A 6,000-nucleotide genomic window follows, 5' to 3' on the forward strand; every position below is an offset into this window, starting at 1 on the left:
TAAAAAACATAATAATTCATTAACATTTTCAAGAATTTGATATTTTTAAATAAATAATTTTATTGAACTCATTCTTTTTGTATGCGAATGGCAATAACGACGGGGGGAAATACCGTCGCTATTGAGTTCTCACGCGCACGCCGCCCGCCGCTCGCCGCTCGTAGATGAGAATTAGCGACTGTAGACTACGTTTACTTTTTTATTTGCTTCGGATTATTATCGTTCTAGTCGGGTAGGTATTATGAAAACAATTCAGCCCGGATAGATTTTATATCCTAGCTCCTCCCTTGGACACCTTATCAATACCACATAAGGGGTACCTCCCCATTCATTTTCTCACATAACTTCAATATTCCCTCAAAACTAAACACTAGAAATCGAGGGCATACTTTGAACGAGCCTATTTCTCTATATACAAGCATTCCTTCCTTCAAAAACACTCTAGTACTCGACCGCAAGAAATAGCACCTGTCCACTCATTTCTATAAATTATCCCACATCGATCCTCTAACTCAAAAATAAATTCTTCTTGAGAAGGGGAGCGAGAGAAGACTATGTCCCTTCGGGGACATCCGATAAAATTGGAACGATACAGAGAAGATTAGCATGGCCCCTGCGCAAGGATGACACGCACAAATCGAGAAATGGTCCAAATTTTTTTTACCATTTTTCTTCTCTAACGCCTACGCCGCCGACCGGGGGGGAAATAGTGTCGTTTTTTGTACTTTAGCAGTTTTCACGTAGTGACACTTGCAGAATTTATTTCACAAAATAATTAACTAATTTAGATGAAGAAAAATAAAAGACATGTTGTAGGTTCCATTTACTACAAACTTCATCCCTTTTTTTTATTTGCACCTCTAACTAACGGGTCGGGTCATCTCGAGTGCGAGGGTGAGAGAATATAAGGTCCCTTGTCAAGCATGGAAAAATTAAGACGTGAGAATCTATTTTTGAACAGAATACACTACGATGTAAAGAATTTATCTACGCGGTTCTTTTGAAGGAAGATAATTTTGAAGGATTAAAATTAAAAGGGAATAATTCAAATAACACATTCATCAATAGTGTGAATTAAACACTCATAGATAAGAAAATGTCGAAGCTTAAACTCAATTGTAGGGCGCCTCCGATTAGAGGACCCAACAAAAATAGGCGTATGCCACGTATTGCAAAGAACACACGGTATTCTTTAGTAAAAGGCGAAAGAATAGTTCGCTTTGTGTCCAGTGCGTGGCTTTGTAATTTCCTATGATCACCAACTCCTCTCTTATAAAAATTTTGGAATCCCATTTTTGATTCATCTAGCAATGTGGGACGACACTTTTTTTAGTGTCGTTATTGAACCAAATGTTTTCTTTTCTTGTTTATTTAAAAAACATAATAATTCATTAACATTTTCAAGAATTTGATATTTTTAAATAAATAATTTTATTGAACTCATTCTTTTTGTATGCGAATGGCAATAACGACGGGGGGAAATACCGTCGCTATTGAGTTCTCACGCGCACGCCGCCCGCCGCTCGCCGCTCGTAGATGAGAATTAGCGACTGTAGACTACGTTTACTTTTTTATTTGCTTCGGATTATTATCGTTCTAGTCGGGTAGGTATTATGAAAACAATTCAGCCCGGATAGATTTTATATCCTAGCTCCTCCCTTGGACACCTTATCAATACCACATAAGGGGTACCTCCCCATTCATTTTCTCACATAACTTCAATATTCCCTCAAAACTAAACACTAGAAATCGAGGGCATACTTTGAACGAGCCTATTTCTCTATATACAAGCATTCCTTCCTTCAAAAACACTCTAGTACTCGACCGCAAGAAATAGCACCTGTCCACTCATTTCTATAAATTATCCCACATCGATCCTCTAACTCAAAAATAAATTCTTCTTGAGAAGGGGAGCGAGAGAAGACTATGTCCCTTCGGGGACATCCGATAAAATTGGAACGATACAGAGAAGATTAGCATGGCCCCTGCGCAAGGATGACACGCACAAATCGAGAAATGGTCCAAATTTTTTTTTACCATTTTTCTTCTCTAACGCCTACGCCGCCGACCGGGGGGGGAGAAATATTGTCGTTTTTTGTACTTTAGCAGTTTTCACGTAGTGAAACTTGCAGAATTTATTTCACAAAACAACTAACTAATTTAGATGAAGAAAAATAAAAGACATGTTGTAGGTTCCATTTACTACAAACTTCATCCCTTTTTTTATTTGCACCTCTAACTAACGGGTCGGGTCATCTCGAGTGCGAGGGTGAGAGAATATAAGGTCCCTTGTCAAGCATGGAAAAATTAAGACGTGAGAATCTATTTTTGAACAGAATACACTACGATGTAAAGAATTTATCTACGCGGTTCTTTTGAAGGAAGATAATTTTGAAGGATTAAAATTAAAAGGGAATAATTCAAATAACACATTCATCAATAGTGTGAATTAAACACTCATAGATAAGAAAATGTCGAAGCTTAAACTCAATTGTAGGGCGCCTCCGATTAGAGGACCCAACAAAAATAGGCGTATGCCACGTATTGCAAAGAACACACGGTATTCTTTAGTAAAAGGCGAAAGAATAGTTCGCTTTGTGTCCAGTGCGTGGCTTTGTAATTTTCTATGATCACCAACTCCTCTCTTATAAAAATTTTGGAATCCCATTTTCGATTCATCTAGCAATGTGGGACGACACTTTTTTTTAGTGTCGTTATTGAACCAAATGTTTTCTTTTCTTGTTTATTTAAAAAACATAATAATTCATTAACATTTTCAAGAATTTGATATTTTTAAATAAATAATTTTATTGAACTCATTCTTTTTGTATGCGAATGGCAATAACGACGGGGGGAAATACCGTCGCTATTGAGTTCTCACGCGCACGCCGCTCGCCGCTCGTAGATGAGAATTAGCGACTGTAGACTACGTTTACTTTTTTATTTGCTTCGGATTATTATCGTTCTAGTCGGGTAGGTATTATGAAAACAATTCAGCCCGGATAGATTTTATATCCTAGCTCCTCCCTTGGACACCTTATCAATACCACATAAGGGGTACCTCCCCATTCATTTTCTCACATAACTTCAATATTCCCTCAAAACTAAACACTAGAAATCGAGGGAATACTTTGAACGAGCCTATTTCTCTATATACAAGCATTCCTTCCTTCAAAAACACTCTAGTACTCGACCGCAAGAAATAGCACCTGTCCACTCATTTCTATAAATTATCCCACATCGATCCTCTAACTCAAAAATAAATTCTTCTTGAGAAGGGGAGCGAGAGAAGACTATGTCCCTTCGGGGACATCCGATAAAATTGGAACGATACAGAGAAGATTAGCATGGCCCCTGCGCAAGGATGACACGCACAAATCGAGAAATGGTCCAAATTTTTTTTACCATTTGTCTTCTCTAACGCCTACGCCGCCGACCGGGGGGAGAAATATTGTCGTTTTTTTGTACTTTAGCAGTTTTCACGTAGTGAAACTTGCAGAATTTATTTCACAAAACAACTAACTAATTTAGATGAAGAAAAATAAAAGACATGTTGTAGGTTCCATTTACTACAAACTTCATCCCTTTTTTTTATTTGCACCTCTAACTAACGGGTCGGGTCATCTCGAGTGCGAGGGTGAGAGAATATAAGGTCCCTTGTCAAGCATGGAAAAATTAAGACGTGAGAATCTATTTTTGAACAGAATACACTACGATGTAAAGAATTTATCTACGCGGTTCTTTTGAAGGAAGATAATTTTGAAGGATTAAAATTAAAAGGGAATAATTCAAATAACACATTCATCAATAGTGTGAATTAAACACTCATAGATAAGAAAATGTCGAAGCTTAAACTCAATTGTAGGGTGCCTCCGATTAGAGTACCCAACAAAAATAGGCGTATGCCACGTATTGCAAAGAACACACGGTATTCTTTAGTAAAAGGCGAAAGAATAGTTCGCTTTGTGTCCAGTGCGTGGCTTTGTAATTTCCTATGATCACCAACTCCTCTCTTATAAAAATTTTGGAATCCCATTTTCGATTCATCTAGCAATGTGGGACGACACTTTTTTTAGTGTCGTTATTGAACCAAATGTTTTCTTTTCTTGTTTATTTAAAAAACATAATAATTCATTAACATTTTCAAGAATTTGATATTTTTAAATAAATAATTTTATTGAACTCATTCTTTTTGTATGCGAATGGCAATAACGACGGGGGGAAATACCGTCGCTATTGAGTTCTCACGCGCACGCCGCCCACTGCTCGCCGCTCGTAGATGAGAATTAGCGACTGTAGACTACGTTTACTTTTTTATTTGCTTCGGATTATTATCGTTCTAGTCGGGTAGGTATTATGAAAACAATTCAGCCCGGATAGATTTTATATCCTAGCTCCTCCCTTGGACACCTTATCAATACCACATAAGGGGTACCTCCCCATTCATTTTCTCACATAACTTCAATATTCCCTCAAAACTAAACACTAGAAATCGAGGGCATACTTTGAACGAGCCTATTTCTCTATATACAAGCATTCCTTCCTTCAAAAACACTCTAGTACTCGACCGCAAGAAATAGCACCTGTCCACTCATTTCTATAAATTATCCCACATCGATCCTCTAACTCAAAAATAAATTCTTCTTGAGAAGGGGAGCGAGAGAAGACTATGTCCCTTCGGGGACATCCGATAAAATTGGAACGATACAGAGAAGATTAGCATGGCCCCTGCGCAAGGATGACACGCACAAATCGAGAAATGGTCCAAATTTTTTTTTACCATTTTTCTTCTCTAACGCCTACGTCGCCGACCGGGGGGGGAATTAGTGTCGTTTTTTTGTACTTTAGCAGTTTTCACGTAGTGACACTTGCAGAATTTATTTCACAAAATAATTAACTAATTTAGATGAAGAAAAATAAAAGACATGTTGTAGGTTCCATTTACTACAAACTTCATCCCTTTTTTTTATTTGCACCTCTAACTAACGGGTCGGGTCATCTCGAGTGCGAGGGTGAGAGAATATAAGGTCCCTTGTCAAGCATGGAAAAATTAAGACGTGAGAATCTATTTTTGAACAGAATTCACTACGATGTAAAGAATTTATCTGCGCGGTTCTTTGAAGGAAGATAATTTTGAAGGATTAAAATTAAAAGGGAATAATTCAAATAACACATTCATCAATAGTGTGAATTAAACACTCATAGATAAGAAAATGTCGAAGCTTAAACTCAATTGTAGGGCGCCTCCGATTAGAGGACCCAACAAAAATAGGCGTATGCCACGTATTGCAAAGAACACACGGTATTCTTTAGTAAAAGGCGAAAGAATAGTTCGCTTTGTGTCCAGTGCGTGGCTTTGTAATTTTCTATGATCACCAACTCCTCTCTTATAAAAATTTTGGAATCCCATTTTCGATTCATCTAGCAATGTGGGACGACACTTTTTTTTAGTGTCGTTATTGAACCAAATGTTTTCTTTTCTTGTTTATTTAAAAAACATAATAATTCATTAACATTTTCAAGAATTTGATATTTTTAAATAAATAATTTTATTGAACTCATTCTTTTTGTATGCGAATGGCAATAACGACGGGGGGAAATACCGTCGCTATTGAGTTCTCACGCGCACGCCGCCCGCCGCTCGCCGCTCGTAGATGAGAATTAGCGACTGTAGACTACGTTTACTTTTTTATTTGCTTCGGATTATTATCGTTCTAGTCGGGTAGGTATTATGAAAACAATTCAGCCCGGATAGATTTTATATCCTAGCTCCTCCCTTGGACACCTTATCAATACCACATAAGGGGTACCTCCCCATTCATTTTCTCACATAACTTCAATATTCCCTCAAAACTAAACACTAGAAATCGAGGGCATACTTTGAACGAGCCTATTTCTCTATATACAAGCATTCCTTCCTTCAAAAACACTCTAGTACTCGACCGCAAGAAATAGCACATGTCCACTCATTTCTATAAATTATCCCACATCGATCCTCTA

The 6,000-nt window shown here is 37.5% G+C and overlaps 8 non-coding genes across 8 annotated transcripts; 4 read left to right on the plus strand and 4 right to left on the minus strand.

Annotated features, from left to right (window-relative positions):
* Positions 1-556: 556 nt before the first annotated feature.
* On the plus strand, positions 557-659 carry LOC124918577. The gene has a single exon (XR_007097452.1). It is a non-coding gene; the product is annotated as a U6 spliceosomal RNA (small nuclear RNA).
* Positions 660-1,124: 465 nt separating this feature from the next.
* On the minus strand, positions 1,125-1,239 carry LOC124918569. Its single transcript, XR_007097444.1, has one exon. It is a non-coding gene; the product is annotated as a U5 spliceosomal RNA (small nuclear RNA).
* Positions 1,240-1,928: 689 nt separating this feature from the next.
* LOC124918574 lies at positions 1,929-2,031 on the plus strand. Its single transcript, XR_007097449.1, has one exon. It is a non-coding gene; the product is annotated as a U6 spliceosomal RNA (small nuclear RNA).
* A 468-nt stretch (positions 2,032-2,499) lies between these two features.
* Positions 2,500-2,614, minus strand: LOC124918570. The gene has a single exon (XR_007097445.1). It is a non-coding gene; the product is annotated as a U5 spliceosomal RNA (small nuclear RNA).
* Positions 2,615-3,297: 683 nt separating this feature from the next.
* Positions 3,298-3,400, plus strand: LOC124918579. The gene has a single exon (XR_007097454.1). It is a non-coding gene; the product is annotated as a U6 spliceosomal RNA (small nuclear RNA).
* Positions 3,401-3,867: 467 nt separating this feature from the next.
* LOC124918568 lies at positions 3,868-3,982 on the minus strand. Its single transcript, XR_007097443.1, has one exon. It is a non-coding gene; the product is annotated as a U5 spliceosomal RNA (small nuclear RNA).
* Positions 3,983-4,671: 689 nt separating this feature from the next.
* LOC124918575 lies at positions 4,672-4,774 on the plus strand. The gene has a single exon (XR_007097450.1). It is a non-coding gene; the product is annotated as a U6 spliceosomal RNA (small nuclear RNA).
* A 467-nt stretch (positions 4,775-5,241) lies between these two features.
* Positions 5,242-5,356, minus strand: LOC124918571. Its single transcript, XR_007097446.1, has one exon. It is a non-coding gene; the product is annotated as a U5 spliceosomal RNA (small nuclear RNA).
* Between the last annotated feature and the right edge of the window lie 644 nt (positions 5,357-6,000).

The sequence above is a fragment of the Impatiens glandulifera genome, unplaced genomic scaffold, assembly GCF_907164915.1.
Source record: "Impatiens glandulifera unplaced genomic scaffold, dImpGla2.1, whole genome shotgun sequence".
NCBI classification, from domain to species: Eukaryota; Viridiplantae; Streptophyta; class Magnoliopsida; order Ericales; family Balsaminaceae; genus Impatiens; species Impatiens glandulifera.